The sequence below is a fragment of the Saccostrea cucullata genome, unplaced genomic scaffold (assembly GCF_032062105.1).
Source record: "Saccostrea cucullata isolate Sc308-1 unplaced genomic scaffold, CSIRO_AGI_Scuc_v1 ctg2131, whole genome shotgun sequence".
NCBI lineage: Eukaryota > Metazoa > Mollusca > Bivalvia > Ostreida > Ostreidae > Saccostrea > Saccostrea cuccullata.
In genome coordinates, this window is record NW_026936780.1 from 10,086 (window position 1) to 32,917 (window position 22,832).

At 32.4% G+C, this 22,832-nt stretch overlaps 2 long non-coding RNA genes across 3 annotated transcripts; both read right to left on the bottom strand.

Moving 5' to 3' along the window:
- Nucleotides 1-715: 715 nt before the first annotated feature.
- Nucleotides 716-2,248, bottom strand: LOC134246591 (uncharacterized). Its single transcript, XR_009987652.1, has 3 exons — nucleotides 2,174-2,248; nucleotides 2,008-2,085; nucleotides 716-1,371 (listed from the first exon to the last, which is right to left on the bottom strand). It is a non-coding gene; the product is annotated as an uncharacterized LOC134246591 (long non-coding RNA).
- Nucleotides 2,249-5,457: 3,209 nt separating this feature from the next.
- Nucleotides 5,458-9,477, bottom strand: LOC134246592 (uncharacterized). 2 transcript variants are annotated; one of them, XR_009987654.1, is made up of 5 exons: nucleotides 9,441-9,477; nucleotides 7,789-7,873; nucleotides 6,830-6,932; nucleotides 6,077-6,227; nucleotides 5,458-5,582 (listed from the first exon to the last, which is right to left on the bottom strand). It is a non-coding gene; the product is annotated as an uncharacterized LOC134246592 (long non-coding RNA). The 2 variants fall into 2 exon arrangements; XR_009987653.1 differs by lacking the exon at nucleotides 9,441-9,477 and having other exon boundaries at nucleotides 5,465-5,582; nucleotides 7,789-8,023.
- Between the last annotated feature and the right edge of the window lie 13,355 nt (nucleotides 9,478-22,832).

Consider the following 22,832-nt stretch of genomic DNA (forward strand, 5'->3'; position numbering starts at 1 on the left):
ATACGTGTATTTGAGTTGAATGGAAAGGAATAGCAACAACAATCAGAAAAATACTAAAAGTATTGAAGTTAGAAAAATTAGCTTCTGGAACAAAATTCCCTCTAAGAACACGTCTAATAAGCATAATAAGCATAAGTGATTGCACCCTTAGAACATGCATGTTTATTGTGTTGGAAGGCAAGTCTTCTTTTCATTTTTAAACATTTTCCTTAACATTTTTTTTTTCATTTTTAGCATACATTGTAATACATTTTAATTTAGGTTAAACTTACATTGAATAAATTTTACTTCCCCGAAATAATGGGTAAAACAAGCAAAAAACGTTAATCATCCCAAGATTATGTACATGTGTACAGTAATCTCCGTTATCAAGCAAACATTAAGATAGGTATGATTTGATGGACATGATGTGATTGAACTTTAATATTAAATTTTATTTGAAGAATATTTGTCTTCGCTTTATTATACTGATATTTCTTAACCCGTCTCCTCAGCTCAATGTTCGTGAGATCGTCAAGACGATTGCTTTATTTCATACATTACAAAATCTTGATGTTAGAAACACATGAAAAAGAACGTTGTGATAAGATGGAAAATTCCAGAACAACGTCAGCAGTATCGGAGAATAAGAATAGTCTATGGTTGTACCTTAAAAAGGATTAGTTGGAATGTTTGATTTCTTAAGCATTTTATGTGATAATTCAAGGTCGTTGTTTGCAGCATGCTCGAGAAATTGCCCAGATGAGTTGAAAAGTTGTAAAATTTGACAAAAACATTTCCTTCTTCTGATGTTAAACATGGTCTTAAGTACAGTTCGGGAGAGACATGGCTCCTAGGCCAGTAAAACTTGGACAAGCTATCTTTTGATCTTAGTCTCACTTTAACCAAATGAATTAATAGTAGAAAAGTGAGACTGAGATAAAAAGTGAGCTCATCTTACTTTTATGGCACCATGAATTTTAATCGAACGCGTTCTAAGTTTTATCTAAAGAATTCCAATAAATTTTTTCGTTGAATACTTCTCATGGATAAGTTTATAAATCTGTGAACATGGTGTTTTGAAATCATGTTTATTAATGTCAGTCAAGTTCCCAGCACTAAGATAAATATTTTCTTTACTACACAGAGAAATATCCCTGATTTTTGAAAAAAAATAAACAAATAAGGACAAGATTGCGTCAATAAATGAAAAGTTTCAAATTTAAATTAAAATTTTTAATTAGCGTTTTTTCGGTCAAAAAAAGCTCTATATGTACATTATATAATTATTTTATTTGTTTTTGTCCCCGAGTTGCATTTCGTTGTAAATAAATCATGCTTTGTGGTCTTCTGTGCTCTTCGGAAAATTCTTCAACCTTCTGAGATATTCATCTGTAAAAGAAAATGAATTAGATGTGTGTTTGCACTACAATGTGGATATAAAATAGCACATCTGTCAGCCAAATATATGTCCAAATGAATTTCACTACGATCTGTCTATATAAAGATTTGTAGAGATAGAAGAGTCAAATAGTGCGGTAAAGCTTTTACAAGTTTATGTATAACTGAAACAGAAATCACTTGTACTGTACTTAAAGTTTATGTAGACCTAATGAACTCAAAATCAAAAGTGATCTTCCTTAAGCCATTGAAATTCGAGATATAAATTTTCAATGAAATTTGTTTTAAGAAATCGCGAGAAAATGAAAGTGTTTGTGACAAACAGAAATAAAGACGGACGACAGACAACAGATAACCCCCGGAAAACCTAGAGTCATCTTCGAGTGCTATTGTTGTTCAATCATCAGCACAAAGAAACTTTGAAGACTATTGTATATATTTGTTGTGAATATTTAAAAATTATCTAAACGCCTTTTGAATTCTTTATGGATATTTTTGGCTATTATTGACGGGATACACATTACTGGAGTTGCTAAACTTTCATTAAATTTGATATTTTCATAAAAAATGTTTATTTCTTAAATCCATTTGTAGATTGAATTCTATATTAATTGAAATAAAATTTACCTTTTTTTAACTGCATCGATGTCCTGGTATTGATGGTCTTCTATCTTTGTGATGTCTTGCATGACGTAATCTTCTTTTCTAGTGGCATAAATATGTTGTGAAATTTGAGGTCATATTTAAATGATAAACAAAACTGCATCAGTTTTTAAAAAAAAAAATAACTCACACGGATCTTCTGAAACAGCAAATATCTGAAAGTAATAAATAATTAAAAAAAAAATCAGACATGTTAAAGAATAAAATTTCAGAATCTGAAGAATATTACGTGCATTCTTGCCTTTTCTATCATATTTCCTCTTCAGGATGATAAAAATTACAAGTCTCCGACACAGACGACGAAGAAAACAGTGGAGATGGATGTCAATGCAGGAAAAAGGGCGGATAACTCTAAAAATAATTAATAAATTACCTATTTTATATCCATGTTCATTGTTTAATTCTATGTTGTTGAAAAATTAACAATTGGTGTAATGATGAAACCTTTAGCTTTAAATTTGTATTTTGCAAAAATAGTGTACAATCTGTTGAAGATTTGCATGAGCTCTGTCGAGATTCGGGGTCTTCTGTAAAATACCCGGTATTGAAATGAAAAATAAATATAGTTCTTAGGGAAATTTACATTTATAACAAGACTTTTATACTTATTGACAATCTCACTTAATTTAATGATTTTATTAATTACGTATTTTTCTTAAATCTTACCTCATTCGGACGGCCCATTCTGCATTAATACTCTCTGAATTCAAAGCTTATATATGTCCGATATATATAAATATATATATGTATTTGATACAGCATGACGCGATATAGTACGAGGGTTGTTCGAAAAGTTCGTGGACGATGTCCATCTTCATAATATTACTCACTGGAAATTTAAAACAAGCACATTGTAATATGTAAAAATATTTGTTATGTTGATGTGTGAAGTTTCATTCCATTCGATTTAACACAAATAGATTTACTTCATTTTAAAATCAACATGTTTCGTACCCGCGGAGCACACAAAACGGCAACGTAACGTCAACACATAGCGTCGAGAATTTATAAAAGATACTATACCTTTACATTTCACACAGAATATTCAAATGCCCATTCATTCAATTCTTTTTCTAATACTTGACATTTATTTTTTAAGAATTGATCTCTGTGTATAATTTCCTTTGTAAGGGTTTTAATTTCTTTTAGTCTTAACTCTGCTTTCACAGGATAAGAAACTCGGAAGGGCCTTTGTCTTTCATTTACGTTTTAAATTTTTTTAAAGTTTTTTTTTCAGATGTTTACAGTAAAACCGTTTCCTCACAGGTCATCCTCATCCGATACAAAGTCTCTGTCACTCAAATATTGCCTGTACTATTTGTACACACATGCACAACTCACTTGTGACATATTTTCTTAATTCCTTCAACATTTTTAGAGTTTATTCAGGATTTTTCTTGAGAAAAACACAAAATTGCTTCGGTATCTGCTGCTCAGTGACGTCTAAAACGTCATCGTTTATGTTGTTTTCAATAAGGACTACTTATCTTCTCAAGTTGATTTCTTTTCAACAAAGCAAAATATAAAACCATAATTTGGTACAAGTATCGATGTAACAATTCTTAATTTGAATTTCTAGGTAGTTTTTCGTTTTCCCTCCATGTTACAGAGTATATGACTATAGATATTATTTATTGTATTGTCTGTAACTGACTAAAATTTTATCTGCTCCGCGATCCTATTTTTGCATTTTTAAAATCTGGAAAATGATTTGCCAAAAGCTGGAGTCACTTACTTACACGTGAAGGGTCAGAACTATGGGTGAGAGAAATAATCCTTAATTGAGTCAACATTTATACCTTTTATTTTACCACAGCAATGAAAAATATATCAGTACTTTCAAGCTAGTACAGAAGTGCTTAGCTACCGGGTCGTATATATCGTTGTGGACTAACAGTTCACCTCGACTCATGGGCAAATTCTATACGCAAATTCTATACGGTTCCAAATTGATGCAACAAATGTATTTTGAAGAAAATTATATACAATATCTGATACTTACAGTTAAGGAATATTTGAACATTTCTTCTCATTGGCTTTGATAAAGCTGGATTGTATGCAGTGCATGTGTAGTTTTGTAGATCATTGTCTCTTGTAGGAATAAAGCTGTAAAATGTCTTATTAATACCAGTAGATAATAATACTGATCCTTTATACCAAGACACATTGACTGGAGGATCACCTGGTAGTGATATAAGACATATCAATCGTATCGTCTCTCCCTCCTTTCCATAGGGAGAGTATAACAGTATCACCTGATTTGCCAAAGACTTAATAAGGAGTTTTAATATTATTTCAATGTCCTTAAAATAAATTCAAACATGTATTCTTAATTACACATAATGCCACTAATATGTACTTTCTCCATGACTCGTTTTAGATATTGCTTTGCAAGATTAATCATGACATTATTGTATGGACAACTCAGTCGGGTTGATACTTTTTATTCCTTCAATCAATGTCATTAAAAATATTTATATTCAACATGCATGTATATATTCTTTGTTTTTTGAGTGCAACGTCATTTATTAGCAGCAGCAACAACATATTGGACAGAAAAAGTGCCAGAATTTTTAAAATTTATTTTTAACTATGGAATACTGTACTTCGTTTACTGAATAAAGGTTTGTCAAAGTGTCAAACTGTGTTAAAAAGATATTTTTTCAACGTGTGAAAGGATATCAGAAATAAATCACTGGGTGAAAAAAGTGGTTTCCCATCATGGGAAACTTTATGGAAACCACATGGAAACCTCAAGTTTACATCATGTTTCCCAGTGGTTTCCGTAGCGGATGCTAGGTTATTCCGCCAAGTTTCCGTGACACGGAAACCCCCTACGCTCCGATTCCATAAGGTATCCCGAAACACGGAAACATCTGTAAACCTGAAGTTTCCCGAACATCCATGTAGTTTCCCATAATGGGAAACCTGAAGATTCCACTGGTTTAGGTTTCCTTGTACGGGAAACTACATGGAAGCTCGGGAAACCTCACGATTCCTAAAGTTTCCTCGACTCAGGAAACCATATGGAATATGAGCGTAGTGGTTTCCGTGGAATGGAAACTTGATGGAATCTTAAGGTTTTCTTTTATGGGAAACTACATGGAAGCTCGTGAAACCTTATGATTCCTGAAGTTTCCTTGACTCAGGAAACTATATGGAACTTGTGTAGCACTTTCTGTGTGGCGGAAACTTGGTGGAATTATCTGGAGTCCCATTCCTGGTGGAAATTACTGGGAAACTTCAAGATTCCCTAACTTTTCTAAAGGAAGCAATGTGAAATAATGCGTGTTCTTTAAAAAATCTATCAAAAAATTTATTACATGTAAAAGAAAAAAGCATTACCATTTTATATGTTTAATAATTCATTTGATGTACAAAAACTGTAACTGAATTTTTCAATGATATCAAAATATTAAATAAACTCATATATCTTAGATAAACAATGGAACAGTCTTTCACATTTAAGTCCATTTATAAGGGTCATTAAGTACTTCTTTCAACATCAGTTTCCTGGTTTTCTTCACATCACCTATGATCTGCAATATTCATACAAAATTATTATATGATGTCAGAATTATAATGCTTGAATATAACTTAGAAATTTGAAAGATCAGTCAATGTCCTTTAATATACCAATATCAATAATTACTTTCCATGACCATGATACATATGATTTCAGCATTTAATGTATATCTTTAATATTTAATGCTTTATGATAAGTGAAAAAAAAATAACATAATATAAATAATGTTTTCAGCCTGATTATGTCATTGAGAATATATTACTACATGTATCTCATACTAAGAACCCTGCTTTAAGTTTGATTAGTTTGAGAGAAAACATACCCTTTATAATAACAAAAATATTAGGGAGAGATTTTTTTTTTTAATTTTGATATTCGACCTAGAAATTGGTTGAAGATCATTGCAGACCCTCCACCCCATTGCACAAAAGCTAGATTACACCAGGGGAGAAATCTACTATGGACTATGATTTTAAATAAAGATATACAGTAGATTTTGATACTGACCTTTGACCTAGAAAATTAGTCCAAGGTCACTCTTCATCCTCTATCCACAGGCTCTCTGTAGTTTAAGTTTGAGAGAGAAATATGCACAGAACAAGTGATATCAGATGGAGTGATGGGTAGACACTGTCTTAGGGCATCCACAGAACAGGACCTAAAAATAATGCAATATATATGTATTACAGTTTATATACACATGTACTTGTATGTTAATGATTTATCATATGCTGCATTGGACACAGATGATTTTATCATGGTTTAAGTATACATGTATCTTATGAGTAATTTTATACCGGTATTGCATGTACGCTCAGTTTATTTAAGAAATAAATAACAAGTTTATAAACTTCAATGGGAGAGATACCACAAATGTATATACATGTATAAACAAGTAATTTAATTTTTTTTTTCATATATTGACCAACATTATTTACATCCATTCATCATGTTCATGAATTGGCTGATCAAAATTCAGTCAGTTTTAGATCTATATGATATACCATAAAGGACTTTCACATTTACAAAAGTTATTCCCCTTCGCAGGGTCGATCTGGGGTCAACCGGCTTAAGACGCTGTTTTCCCTCTTTAACCGTATCAACGTTGAGGGACAATATCTTAGAAATAAAATCTGTATGAACATATTCATTATGATTTTCATGTTGCCCCCATACTCTGGCAATACAGACACAGATCGTAATTGTCCAATATTTTTGAAGATTGAAAATATATTAACAAGTAACTTACTTGTAACTTACTAAGGACAAAGTGGGAAAAATGAGCGATACGCCGACAATTGGAGAAAACTCTTAGGAATGTGAAATTCGTCTATTGGTGATGACAATTCCTGTTTTAATGTCACTGAAAAATTAAGACATTAAAAATTTAAGCCCTGATTGTCATACACGCATGCTGTTTTTTCATCCATATAACCTTTTAGTATCATAAAATTTACCAAAATTTAATACTTCAAATAATTTGATTGAATATCTATAAAATAAAGGAAACTCTAAAAACTTAGTGACTTGCAGAAATTATTCCTTGGAGAGAAAAAAATCTATCATATTTCATACAAATATGTGCATAATGAGCCTTTTTTATGCATTTAGAACATATGGTATGTGCCTCATTTCCCCAAGAAATTTTCAAAGACAATGGACTATCTGTAAGCAGAAATCATTGCTGTTTACTTACATTGGAAAAATTTATGAAAATAATTAATTTCCTATTTTTTTATTTTAAATAATGCTAAAAATAATTTAATCTATTAAAAATAATCTAACTGACTGTAAAATAACATTTTTCATAATCTCAATCTATGGACAGATCACTCTAACTTCATAAAACTACCTGATATTATTTTAGAGCTTCCTTTAAGTAATCAAAATACTGACCAGCAAGAAATCAGTTAATAAGCATTTCCTTTTTTTCATTCAAATTTTTGGAGAGATCTCAGAGTTTTTTCCTGTTCAATCCAGGTTCAAGATGACAAAGTTTTATTGAAGTGTATGTATTAGAGAACTGATTGTATGTCAATCATTATAGCAATACACACATAACATGGAGGGGGCAAATTGTTTCAGCCCTAGCTTTTACATAAAACTTCTTGAAGCTCACAGGTGATATACCACAGTTCAGTATTTAAATAAAATTTAGAATCTTTTTTTTTCCAGACAATTGTCATATACATACTAATCATGAATGAATTACAACTTACCAAATGACCACATCCTGAATCATCATACATTTTCTATGATTTTATCTCACTGGTTTTCTTTTAACGTCACACAGTTTTCTTCTCTCTGAAATGATAAATTATGTCCAGGTACTATTGCATTCTAATTTAAACTAATTATGTAATAGCATTAGCAACAACCGGGATGGAAGAAAAAATAACCAGAAGTCTCTGTCGAGACTGTAGCTCTACTGGTTTGTACTTATCAAAAACTGATGCACAGAATTATAAATGTATCTTAGTATAGTCTACTTGTGTGCCAAGTTATATTAAAATCGGACTAAAATTTAAGGAGGAGTAGTGTTTGCAGACAGACATACGGACGCCGGATGCATTACTATCACATACGCTCTTCTGGTCTCTGACCAGTAGAGCTAAAAACAAGATGCACTTGTGAAACACAGCAACAAAGTTCGAAAATGCAATTTTTTTTGGCATACAGGTCACAGTCAAGATCACATAATCATTGTCCTTGTTGCCATTTGAAAGCACTTCATTAGTGGAGTACGCATACTAAATATGAAGCCACTATCTCGTATAGTTCTAAAGTTATGGTGAAGGTTTAAGTTGACAACAGACACTCAGACAGACACACAAATATACAGTTATGGCAAAAGTTTGAACATTATAACTTGGTATACACACAGCCACTTCGAGGTAACAAGGGTAAAATTCACAGCACAGCGGGACTGCATTTTGACTTCGAGGGATCAAGGGTTTCGAGAGATCAGGAGTTCGAGAAATCAAGAGCAAATCTGCTTAATAGTTATATAGTGGAAAAAATCAGGACCGGAGACTCACTTCAAGCGATCAAGAACTTCCGAGAAATTGAAGTTCAAGCCATCAAGAGTTACCTGTGTAAACAGATATAAGAAGCATGTTATTATTTGCAATTTTGACCTAATGACAGCTAAATCTGTTCAGTAAGACAATACCATGTACATGTATGTAAGCATGGTAAGTAAGTATTATTGTGCATGATTATTTACTTATTTTCTTGATCTTCTCAACTTGAAGTGTTCTGTATTTTATTACCAAGTTTGTAATAAACATAATGAAACATACCCTTTTCCACATCACATCCTGTATCAGACCTTCGACCAATATCAGCCCTAGGGCCTCTGTCCCTCTGGCTGATATTGGTGTCTCGGGCTAGGATGTGATATGGAAAAGAGTATGTATTATTCGCTATACATTGACCTACTCAGGTCAATAATTGTGAAAAAACTGATAATTCAAGCTGATGATTTAATTGCATTTCTTGACATACTATCAATATTAATTCACTATTAGGCTTTTCTTTTTTTACATCTACATCTCAACAGGTTAGACATTACAAAAAAAAATCTTTTGAGCAGTAAACTATTTCAATATTGAATAAACAATAAAACAAACCTAATCTCCTCAGCAAAGTGGACAGGCTTTCACCTACATTCACTTTTTTTATGTATATTTTTCCACCATATCATCGTCATGCATATGATTAAAGGTTATGCTATTCGCTACAATCTATTCCAACTGTTCTGATGAGGATATCCTTCATGAATAATCGGATAAGCTGAGATTGAAGACACTTTTTGTAAAAATATCGATGCTTTTATCAAAGTTTTGAACCAAAAATATTTAATTTATACCTTGCCATAAGTCGTAAGTTCCAAAAAACAAGAGTTGACAGTGGCGGATTTAAGGGGGGGGGGCGCACCCGGCGCGCCCCCCCCCCCCCTAAAATTGTCAAAGTTAGCGTAAATCAAATACGTCTACTTGGTAGAACTCATTTTTACCCTTCAAAATCTCTAGAATCCAGGAGCTTCCGGGGGCTTCGCCCCCTGGGCCCCCACCAGGGCTTTGCCCTGGACCCACTGGGGGCCTCACGGCGGCCCCCAGACCCCTTGCCTAATTTTGGCGCCCCCCCTAACTCCAAATCCTGGATCCGCGCCTGGTTGACTATCCGAAAAGTCTGAAAACACATGTATTCAAACCGGATGTTCTACAGTCTGAATTTAACTACAAAACCATGCTCGGTGTAACTATTATTATCCGGATAATTTGAGCGGGGTTAAAAATATTTTTTTTTAATTCCGAAAAGTATTCATTTATATATATAGAGAGAGAACATACATATGGAGCATACATTTTAATAAACATGATAAAAGGCGAAACGTTGCCATTTTACAACATACAGCATGCACATGCCTTTGGGGCCTCCATAATCTAAGTTATGTTATTATACTTCTGTTAAAATGTTTCATATATAAAGTTCAGAAGGTAAAATAACTATCTTTTATAGTCCACGCATAGCAAAAACTATACCCCGGGGTATAGTTTTTGCTATCCACCCTCGGAAAATTTTCATGCAATTTTTGCTGCCAGTTTTGATTTCCAGCGATAAATCTATAGACTGATGATGTCATACTGACTTCAGTAGCATTGTGACGTCATCAGGATTTCAGATTATTCTTGCAGTATTATCTTACGCCAAAAAAATTCAAACCTCAGAAATTATATTATACATCAGTATAATAAAACGCTTATCCACTGGTTGTGAGTGGGATAGCTCTTTCATCAAACCCTTGACAGGAACTATTCCCCTCGGGCAAGCCCTCGGGGAATAGTTCCCTGTCACGGGTTTGATAAAAGAGCTATCCCACTCACAACCAGTGGATAAGTGTATACTATATCACTGTCTCAAATCTCTCTCTCTCTCTCTCTCTCTCTCTCTCTCTCTCTCTCTCTCTCTCTCTCTGTGCAATATATACACTTAACAATTTAAAACTTAGGTATCCAACTTTTCAAAATGGCGTCAGAACAAAAGTTGCCTCCGATAGTGAAGATTTGTTGCCAAATATTACAACAGTTTTTTTTTTTACTATTTACCGTAAAAAGTTAACAAAAATATACGTACAGTAATCCTTCATCGTTGGCCATTGCATTTATCACAGTCTTAAAGACACTGGGTGGTGAAACCATCTTAACTTTTCACATTTACCAGCTGCTTACACCTTCTTCTTCGTCCTTCTCGATCCTCCAAAAATGGCGCCTCGGGAAATTGACCAATGAAATAAAGCGCCTACAGAGCGACATTCACTATGATTAAGTGTGATTATGAGATCCTATACTGAGTATTAGAATTTAATTAAGTTTTCCCCTTTTCATGGAATAAAAAGAGGGGCTCCTAAATATTTTTGCCGATATGATGTATAGGCCTAGTATATTTAGAAAAAAGCGGTTAAATACATGAGGCAAAAGGAGAAAAAAAATTGTTTCTTGCTTGACACCTCAACTTATTTGCCCTCGGGATATGGGTTTCGGGGCTTGGTTGTTGGTAGTGGCCGTCCTTGCTGAAAGTACCCCCCCCCCCTCTCCCCGCTTCTTTTAACTGTTACATGTATGATTATGAATTTATAATGTCACACCAAAAGATGTTAAATTTTTAAAAGCACATTTTTTTTATTGTGAACTTTCCACAGGAATCCTAAAAGGCATGAAAATGAGCTGCAATTATAATATGATTATCAAGAATAGTTTTTTTTATTTCAATAGTGATGATTGAAAAGTTCGGTGATTAATAATTCATTGCTAATAAATTGTTGTGTTTTTTTTTCGGGGGGGGGGGGGGTTAAATTACTTATTGAACTCCCTCCTTTTCGGGGTTTAATTAGATTTTGAGCCTGCTATCAATATTACTGGTGGACCTGCTAGACTTTTCTCTAGTTGTTACATGTACATTGTACTTTAAACTCCTTGGCCTTTAGCTAAAAAAATTTCCCACATCATTTTAACACGTAAAATTGTTAAATGAATCAGAATGTTGAAAACCTTTTTCTTAGGAGAGTTATATCTTAAGGTGGAACAAAACTAACATCTAATCAAAGGCAGGAAAATATAACAGTATTTTTAATTCAGTATTTTAGTCGTGATTGGTATAAGTGAAGTCATGGGAAAGATTATGTAGAAAGTCATCTATACTCGTTGATGTGCAGGACTGTACTTATGCATACAGCTTTAGCTGGTCCCGTCCTGTATTTCTTTAATGTTTTTTTTTCGTTAAGAAATCTGGTAAGGTATGTTAGTAAAAATAAAAGTTAGTTTATTACTCTAATGGAAATAACTTTCCTACAGGCCTGAAGATCGAGTCTATTAGTCACGCAAGTTTTTTTTTTTAGAAAGAGTAGCATGTCGGCGAATAAAAATAAAGTAGTGTACAACATAGATAAAGAAATGTTTGTAGAAGTATTGACAAACTTCATACCTTTATAGAATGAAATCAACAAAAACTGCACAAAAATACAATCGTGACAATTATACAATGAATTAATTATACAATTAATTCTTTTAATAGATTGCCTTAGCATGTACTACTTTAAAAGCCATTGTTCTTAAGGAAAACGTACAAGATCATGCAAAATATTATAGACTTTTCTTTATCTAGAGCAATGGCCTTTGGAGAAAAAAAAATGGCTGAAAATTTTAAAGTTTGTTAAATATAATGTATGTGCATTTAGGACCCTACATTGTAATTTCATGCGAAAAGTGCAGGCGTTTACTACACGGGGATCTGCGTACATATTTAAACAAAAAAAAAGGAAAGAAAAAAAAAAACGTTTTATGTGATGAATTATATTATAAACATTTATCTACTAAATGTCTTTGTAGTACGTTAGATTACAAATTTCACACAAAAACCCATCAGCAATATTAAATACAGTTTTGATTTCACACTTATCTATTAATGTCATTCTGATTTAATATAATAATTATACACAACGAGAATTAAGATCTATTCAATACCTATAGAAAATTATTTAATTTCTAAAGAGGATAGTTTTATTTTAAATCAGTAATGAAAATTGAAATAAAAACTCTAAATAGTTTGTTCTTTCATTGAACTTCTTAAATGAAGGTTATTTTATAAATATGTTCTCTTGTATAACTTAATTTATGGAATATACAATTTTTTAAATGATAAAAGAAACACGAATCATCATCTTAATTCAAAGGAATTTTCGGTCGGAGACTGTGTGTGTACATGCTTGACAACAGCCCATTGTTCCCTTTAGGTACAAAACCGTCTCAATTCACATAGAATATACAAAAAATACACAGTGACAGGTGTCTTCGCGGCACGTGTCTCCACCTGAAATGGCACGTGAGGATAGGTGTCCCTAATTACACAGGCCGACCATAGTGACTTTTTCAAACGCTTTTTTTTTTTGGAAGGGGGGGGAGGCTTCTCAAGGAAAAAATGAAAAGGAACCCACCCACCCCCAATAATGAAAATAATAATTTAATAAATTTAAAAAAAAAAACAATATTCACTATTAATAGTAAAATACTAGTATGATAATACTCAACCCCAGCCAATTCGATGAATGATTCCTATCTGACCAGTTTATATTAATATATTAATTCATATTAAAACAAAATCTTTATCACTTTCTAAACTTGTATTTAAAAACTTGAAACACTAAAAATGTAATTTTGGCAAACCAACTGTAATTATGTAAAAATAATTCTTCAATGTCAATTGCAAAATATTGGAAAAAAATTTAATTAATTTATTGAGGAACGTCTCACCTGTCCTTAATCAGTAATCGTAACTTGACATATTTCTTTATTTACTTTTTTAATCGATCTTTTTAGTAAACCTTTTCTGTAAATAATTTCATTAAATGTACCCTTCCTTAGCTCTTCCATTTTTTCAAAGGAACATTCATCATAGACAGCTTCAAGAAAGTGGGATCGGAAATGATTGATTTCTACATAACTGCATGCACTTACTTTTTTTCTATTCCACTTCACGCATTCTATACGAGTTTACCAAAACTTATGTGATAAATCAAATTCAAAATTAAATAAAATTAAATAAAATTCAGTTAAATAAAATTAAATTAAAATTGAATTGCGTTCACGGTGCTGAAATATTAAATTAATCACACAGAAATACACATCTAGTTACTTTAACTGTTTGAAGTTAATTATTTTGATACAGCATGTAAACACTTTTGAAATATTTCTATAATTGGTAAAAATGTGGTAACATAATTAAATATTTAACTTTTTGTAAAATAAAAGGTAGGTGGTTAGTATTGAGATATACTTTCAAAGTTTCCCTGCCTGGGAAACATGGGGAAAACTACACATTGGTGGCTTCCATGTCGGGAATCTGTATGGAAACCACTGAGGCATGTTTACATGGTTTCCTATCTTGGGAAACTAACGGGAAACCACAGGTTGGTTGTTTCCATATCGGGAATCTACATGGAAACCACCGGGGCATGTTTCCATGGTTTCCTATCTTGGGAAACTTACGGGAAACCACAGGTTGATTGTTTCCATGTCGGGAATCTATGTGGAAACCACCGGGGTATGTTTCCATGGTTTCCTATCTTGGGAAACTTACGGGAAACCACAGGTTGATTGTTTCCATGTCGGGAATCTATGTGGAAACTACTATGTGGTTTCCATAAAATGGAAACTATATGGAAACTACTGATGTCACGATTCCCATATGTTTCCATCGGGTTTCCAAATTTGGGAAACCTGGCTTTTCATCCTGTGAATGAAACATTTTTTTCTTCCTTTACGAAAAGTGTTAAAAATACTTCCTTGATTATACTTAGCTACGTGGCTTATTCTTTAACAGTTAAAATATAAATCCTTATGAAAAGCCTAAAACTACAAAATTTTCCCCAAAAATGTGATATTGAAATTCATGTTTGCCATGTCCAATCTTGATTCCCAATGACGTCTTACGTTAAAGAGTCTCGTGCTTCCTACTCTTAAAACAAATTTAAAAATCCTGTCCAATCAATATTCGAAATAAATTCTCCATTTCATTGCAAAAACTTTGAATATCCTCTCCCAGTATGTAATTTATTTCTTTCTGTATAAACGCACTAATGACAGTAAAGGAATTCCATAGACTTTACATATTTATTACGAAGTATAGAAAAACACTTTTAAAGCCGCTTCATCCGAAACAGGCACATATTATCTTAAACAATAAAAGTATGCCATTACATAGATAATATATAAAAATTAATTATAAGATTGATTTAATAGTTTATTACAACAATCCTTATATGGAAAACATAGACCAAAAACCTTGTTGACAAACAGCAGTTCCTGACGGGAAGTAAAGGTATCACACCGGTAATTGTTTTCATTATATAATTCTATATAGAATAAAAAAATCGTTAAAAATCGGGTATTTGTTTACATGAAAAAATATTTAGCAGGAGGTGTTGAAAATTACCTGTCACATTAGCTGACACCAAAAAACAGGGTACCCACACGGCATTTTCGGACTTTTTCCATCTGCAAACACGGCTACCCTCAAATCCACGTGTTTTCACTGTGTTTATAAACACCTCGAGTGCACTACAGGAAGTAGCCTCCTATGCCATGAAAAAAATAGTTCCTGTCAAAAACCTTTATTCATTCACAAAGTACATAAAATTTACTAGGCACAGGTACCAAAGTTGTAAAAATGGCATGGAAGAAAATAGAAAAACGTCTCAAAAGGAAAGAAAAAATATTTTATATATATGGACCTACATTTGACTAAGTTCATTTTGATTGGTCAATTACCGGTGTGATGCCTTAAAGAAGTCACCTTTGAAAAAAAAACTTTTATCGGTTATATCTAATTATGAAGAGAATGCAAACCCGAGTATTTTTTCTATAAATATATCTTTTAAAAATTAAGAAATGAATTCATTAAGTAATAAAGCATAGTTAAAGGAATTTATTTCTTAAATATGACATTTCTGTAGTCACCTTTCATTAGCTACATCACGGCCTCAACACCGTTTTGATATGTAGCATTACATTAATTTTTTTGTTTTTCAAAAACCACAATTTGTAGGCCGAACGTCAATTTGAATTTACCTTGTTTTTTTATGTATCTTTGAGTTAGTAATTTAAGGTATGTCTAAAAATTCAGAAATACTTTTCGAGGAATTGTGATAATCTAAACAAATAATTGAACCTATTTTCTAGCGCATTTATATTAATGCAATAACGAGCCAGTATAATTTTGCAATTAAAAATCAGAATTTAAATTGGTTTTGAAGACATCCTGTTATAATATCTGAGTAAATGGATATTTTACTAGGGTGTCTTTTTATACACACCATCCATCCATACCCACTTTTTATCTCTGTAATCCAATCATAAAATCTATTGACATGTATTTTGCTTCTTCTGCATTTTGATGAACAGAATGTTATGAATTTTTATCATGCTAGATGTTTCATATATCTTCCTTATTTGTTTTTCATTTGTATACGTTTCAAACAGATATGATCAAAATATACATTTAAGAGGGATCTACTTTATGGACAAGAGCCATAAAATTAAGACCGCTTTTGTTGCATCAGTGAATTTCAACACGGTTAGTCAGCATAATCTTTTCTATAGAACATTGATCGTGTTTTATTTTTCTAGTAAATTGTTCATATGATACAATTTTTCCGTAAACAATGCAATTTTAACCTTTTTCTGCATGTTCTACAATTTTATTGCTATTTCTATATAGAGTATCCAACCGATTAAAGACTTAAAATGATGTCAAAAAAGAGGGCGGGGTTTTTTTTTTCTATAAAGTTCTGTCCACCCATGGATAAACTGATACATGCATAACCCATAGAAATGTTAAAACGGGCCACAAAAAAATGAAATGTTTCCAGAGTGCTTGTTTTAAATACAACTGTACCGAAAAAGATTAAGAGAGATGGGAGATGCACAATTAATGTCGATTTAAAGTCGGGTGATCAAAAGTCAGTCACGTCGACAAGTGACATTTATCAGGTGTACATGGTAAATATTGAACTCCGACAAGCATCATATCTGTACTTATAAATTAATATATTTAGCAAATAAATAAAAATAAATAACAGATAATATAAAATTAATTATTAAAAAAAGTTCTCACTTACTCATTTGGGAATACACTAGGTTTATGGTGATGATATCCGTAAGATTTATTAAATATTTCTCTCGCATAGTAATTATCGCAGATTTACCGGTAATTAAAAGTCTAATTTCCTTAGATAAACTCCCGAGAAAGCGCAAGAGAGATTGATTTTTGTTTAATGCTAACAGAACTATTCTAAAAAAGTTTATTTTTCAGTTTCTTCTAACAGTTAATTGTACAGTCTTATATCATGACGAAATACTTTTTAGTTTAGGAACAGAAATACATAATTATAAGCATACATCTGCTCTATAATTTTGGAAATATATAATAATTGTTCAATAATTTTACAAAAGAACCAACAACACAGACTAAAATAATTTTTTTCTGAATTTAGAGCAGAAGCTCACGTCCGTTCTTACATTTTTTAAAAAAAAATGTATATTAAAAAAAATTGTATATTCAAAAAATTGTATATTCAAAATTTATATTCACGAACAATTTTTGTTTTGACTAACAAGATGTGTAAACAATCAAAGAATATTTATTTACGATAAATTCAAGTGGTGTTTTTCTTGGTTTGTAATCCAACTGATTAATTCTACAAAGATAATAAATAATCTCATTGTTTATTCATTATGCAAATAACAACATATGTTAGTTTGTCTGCTTCATATTCCTTTTAATATATTTACTATACCAACGTGCCAAAAAGAAATTGCTTTACTTCAAATGCCCTTTGGAGACATTTATGAAAATGGTTACCGCTTACTTTTCTCCTACGGTAGTGAGATAGATTTTTATAAGAAATGCCAACAAAAAATAAAACCAACTATAAATACTTTCTATTTTGCTGTAAGTCAGAATAAAAAATTGTGTAATTTTGCACTGAAGACTTGTTACTGATTGATATTTTCCGGCATGCTCGAATCTAGAATACGTCCACTCATACGGAATGAGTTATAAAATACATGCTATAAGATAAAAAAAGAGGAGTTGAACCCCCCACCCACCAGCCCCTAAAAGAAACTGAGAATCATATGGTACTATTTTGTGGCCACTGGCTAAATACAAAGTAGATACACAACAATACAATGATGATAAAGGTCTTTTTCCATTAAGGTTAACGATATAAAAATTTCCACATCAAATTTATTCCTTAAAAATACATAAACATGATCAACTATTTAATCAACAATGATTATAAAATTGCACAAATATCCCATCATAAATACAACGAAATATGAACGACCGACACAGACTTCATCATAAAGCGAATACCTAAATAAAGGATCACTTATATAATATCAGATCTTCCCAAGTCAAGGGTTTCTGATCAACTCCAGTCCAATAGGAAACTAATTGATCAGAAGCCTATCACGCTGCAAATTTAAAATTTACTAAAAGGAGGTAAGTGCAAAATTTATAACATGGATTTTGCATATGGCATAGCAGGCACCTGAATTTTTATCAATCAGTCACTCAATAAGCCAAATATCGAAAAAAAAATCTACCCCCTCTGTATTACCTTCATTTTTTTTGTCAAAGACATTCCTTCACTACCAAAAAATTACATAATACTAGTATGTTTATTACTACAAACCGCACTTAAATTAATACTTAAATATTTCATTATCTACCATTGAATTATCTCTCTGCTCAGTGGGCATTTTTGACAATTCCCAAGGTATCAATATTTGAGTCACGTATCCACAAAGTACTTCCAGTCAAAGACTACACAGCTGTTTCTTATGTAACTTCCAATTCAGAATCAGAATCTCAGAGTTGGTGTTTTGAATATCAAGGAAAATAGAAACATTAAAGATGCTTTTACAATTTTTTCCACCCTACCTCTTGCCCCCATGGTTTTTCCTAAAATCATTTAGACCCAAATGTCTTATGAAAGGTACCTAAATAACATTAAGCAATGTCATTTCTTTCTCTTAGGAGAGAGTCAATGAAATTTGAAAACTCAAAAGAATGCACCCAGAGCCTTAATGAACACATAATAGTACTTACATAACTTACAATATGCTTGTACCACAAACATTTTGCAAAAAAAAAAATTGATTTTATCATTTTTTTTTTCAGAAATGCAATTAACGTACATAATTTTCATCAGGAATTGTTTTTTCATTAAAAAAAAAATTTATGTTAATATAGTAATTTAATTTTTGTGTTACCTGCTAGAACCTGAGCCATGAATTCTCCTGTAAGTTGGAGGACTCCATGATCAACGTACTGCAGGAAGAGGCTTTAGAAGAAAAATAGGAAATCATTGATAAAAACCGACACATGTTTGATTAAAAAAATATATGACTGCTCTAAAGGTACTACCTGCATTTACTTTAGGTAATTTAGTGATAAGAAATATGGTATTTAAATTTCGATAGCCCGAGCTGTGATGTATGATACAAAACCTAAAAAAGTACAAAAAATATCAAAATCCCCCAAATGTAGTATTGCATTTCATTATTCTAGTACATGTATCATGCATATTTAGAGACCCCCAAACTTTCCCATTTATTTACACCTGAATACACCTGAAAGTGACCAGACCTGCCCACTCACCTTGAGGAAGAGGGAATGATAAATCCTGGCATGTCTGATAATACCTCACAAACAGGTGGAACAGTTCGTACTCATCATCAGATGATGGGTCAGTCCTATTACAAAAATCAAGTTCCATCATGTGATCAGAAGTTTCATATATTTGCAATTCCATGTAGAGACTAAACATATAGTAGTTACCGAAATGCACGAAATGCACTTCTGTAAGATAAGTGAGATGATGGAATCAGAGCACAGAATAAAACAAGAACCCTCACAGGTTAGGTAGGAAGTCTAAGTCAGTGTAGGGGAGGAGGGGACCTCGGAGATTCTATCAAAAATTATTGTCATTAAAATTTTAGTTCTCTGCAAAGGAATATCTATCTTTTTTTTCTTACACAATACCATGGAAAGCAGGAATATCGCAGAGCTAAAAACAATAATTTTAGCATTGCACGCGTGCACATGTGAATGCATGTGCGTAATGACCATATCATCTTGTCTACACAATCTATATATTTTAATATACTAAATATTAAAGTATTTAATCCAAAATTATTAAAAAGATTCGCTCATTCAAGTGTTTTTTTTTTTTATTTTGCTCATTTCACATGCACGCACGTGCATACATGAGCATGGTGACCATATCTTCTTGAAGATGTCCGTTACATCTATCTATGTTCTAAATCTCACCCCTTTTGGTTGAAAACCAAGGGAGTTATAGCTGTTTAAAGTTTCAGCCAATCAGATTGCAGCGCACGTACATGCACGTGTATGCATGTGCATGGTGACCATAATTTCTTGTAGTAATCCAGTATATCTATCTATGTTCTAAATCCCATCCTGTTTGGTTGAAAATCAAGGGAGTTATAGCTATTTAAAGTTTAAGCCAATCAGATTGCAGCGCACGTGCATGCACGTGTTTTCATGATAATTGCTACATATCATGTTGTAGAATATCCTAATGCATGGCAATTTTCAAAATTTCAAAGGATTTCGTCAAAAAACAAGAAAGATATTGAGACTTTAGTTTCAGCCAATCAGAGCAAAGCGCACGTGCATGCGCGTGAGATCTTGCTATTTTAACCATGTCATATTGTCTATACTTCTAATATATCCTTATATTATAGGTTTCAAAGCATTTCATCAAAAATTTTAAAAGTTACGCCTATATCAATTAAATCGGTCATTTCACATGTTGCACGTGCACGCTCTTGCAAGCACGTGCGCGCAAAATGACCTTCGTTCCGCAAATCTACATAACATGTCTACTGACCCTAAAAACATTTCACCTTAGTCGGATGTATAGTTTACGAGATCATTCCCGGACAAAAAAGTACCCAGGAAGAAGAAGAAGAAGAAGAAGAAGAAGAAGAAGAAAAATAATAATAATAATAAGAAACAGAGTAAAAACAATATGTTCCCCAACTTCGTTTGGGGAACATAATTATGGTCTAAATAAAAACATTTTTGTACACACTTGGCAGTGTGGCAAAAAAATAAAATAAGCGTGTGTCCATGTACATTTGATAAAAATTCAAAATCCATATTTTTGACGTTGTCGTGAAATAAGCATTACGTCATACTGGGCCATGAGGCTTGCATATACAAAGTGTTCATAAAATAGTTTTCATTGCTTTATTTTTTGTATATTTACTTAAGAATTGTTGTACACATTTGCTATAACGGACTTTATTAAGAAGCATCTGTCCACCAACTCCTCATATATAAGAGATTCTTAAAACTCTCACACTCTTATCATCATCAAATAGACTTTGAAATCTTATTTTTGATGTCATGGGTCTTATAACCATGATAACAGTATCTAGCCGTGCTGACATTTTGATTGCCGTGTTTCATTACGTCATATGTGCCGCTTACCGGACCAAAGTCCCATTAGCATATAAACAGATTCGTCAATTGCATTTCTAACTCATCCCCCTCAAAATAATAATAATATTTTGGGAATGTAAGAATTTGTTTCTCTGCATCCTAGGTATTGAAGCATTATTCTGAAAGCAAAATAATATCGTTTCTTTTCAATGAGCGATGCCAAGTCTTCCTGAAAATAACTGTGAGAACGCTTTCAAATTGTACCAGGGGAATGAATTAAAACGAATTTGAAAGAAAGTTGCAGATGAAAAGATACTCTCTATCAGGATTTTTTTTTTATTTTTGCAAATATGTGTCATTAGCCTGACTGTAGGTACGTGGACAGGAAGAGTAAGGGTAATTTACACTGCCCCAGGAACGAGGAATTCTCCTTCAGCATCGGAGAATACCAAAGGCATAATTCTTCAAGGAATCAAGAGGTTCATGAACTCAATGCATTGTAAAATCCAAACGTAAGCTGTTGTGCAAAATAACAATACTTTAACTGACGGTGTATCCACGCTTACATGTTCGGCTGATGTCTCAATTAAATCTCCGATGTTTTGAATTATTTCTAACGATTAAAATTTGTTTTAAATTGTGAACATAATTAGATACATGTATAAATGTTAAAAACTTTGTTTGTTTGCTTGCTTGCTTAACGTCTCTTCTAGATTTATTTTACTAAATTAATATTGAGACGACGCTACTTGCCGATTGAGGGCTAAAATTTAGATCCTATACTTTGGACCTTAGTAGCTCATACGAAAGAGAGTTCAACCCCTGAACGATCCAAGTCAATAATTGTGAAAGTACATCAAGAACTATGCGCTTTGAAGTGAACGTTATTGGTGTTTTGGATAAGACCTTTAAAAAGAACGTGTCAGAGTAAGCATTTGGATGATAAATACCCTTCACTGTTCAATGTATCTTAGTTAAAAGTAAAAGCTTAAATTTGAAGCACTTTACCGGTATACTGTGTGATTATGTACCTTATATCTGAAATTAAATCTACTTTCATAAACATTTAAACCTAATGTTTTTCTAATTTTTTCCAAGACCAAAAACAAAAAAAATCTGTACCCCCCCCCCCCCCCCCCGCCCCACTAAAAAAAAAATACAAAAAGTCATTATTTGACAGAGATATTTTTCATCCCACATATTTCAACCTTATATGACGCATGCGGTTGAAAATGTGCCAATTTCTTGACCCCCTCTCTAGCACAAAAAATGTAATCAAAGTACTGTGAGTACTGAAAAACAGTGGCATGAATTATTTTGTTTGTTTAACGCCCATTTCGAGAACAAATTTTGAGCAGCGAGGGATATTTTTCTGGCTAGCAATTACAGCGACACGGGATATGAATTAAGGGCGTGTCCCGCAGTGGGAGTCAAATCCGCGACACAGAAGGATGGACTCCTTCAGGTCCGTGACTCCAGAGCCGCTACGTCAAAAGACAACTGGCATTAAAAAGATAAAATGTTCTAAATATTTTAAAAATGAAACGGAAATTATAAAAGTTTATTTCATTTTTTCAAAATATATGTACATGTATTTTAATTCATACTTTTGTACTAAAAAGTAAAGTAGTATAAATTCTCACTGTGATCTAAAATTTTAACTACTCTTAAGTACATTTTTCATCAAAAAACATACCAAACTTCAAACTGATATATGCATAAGTAA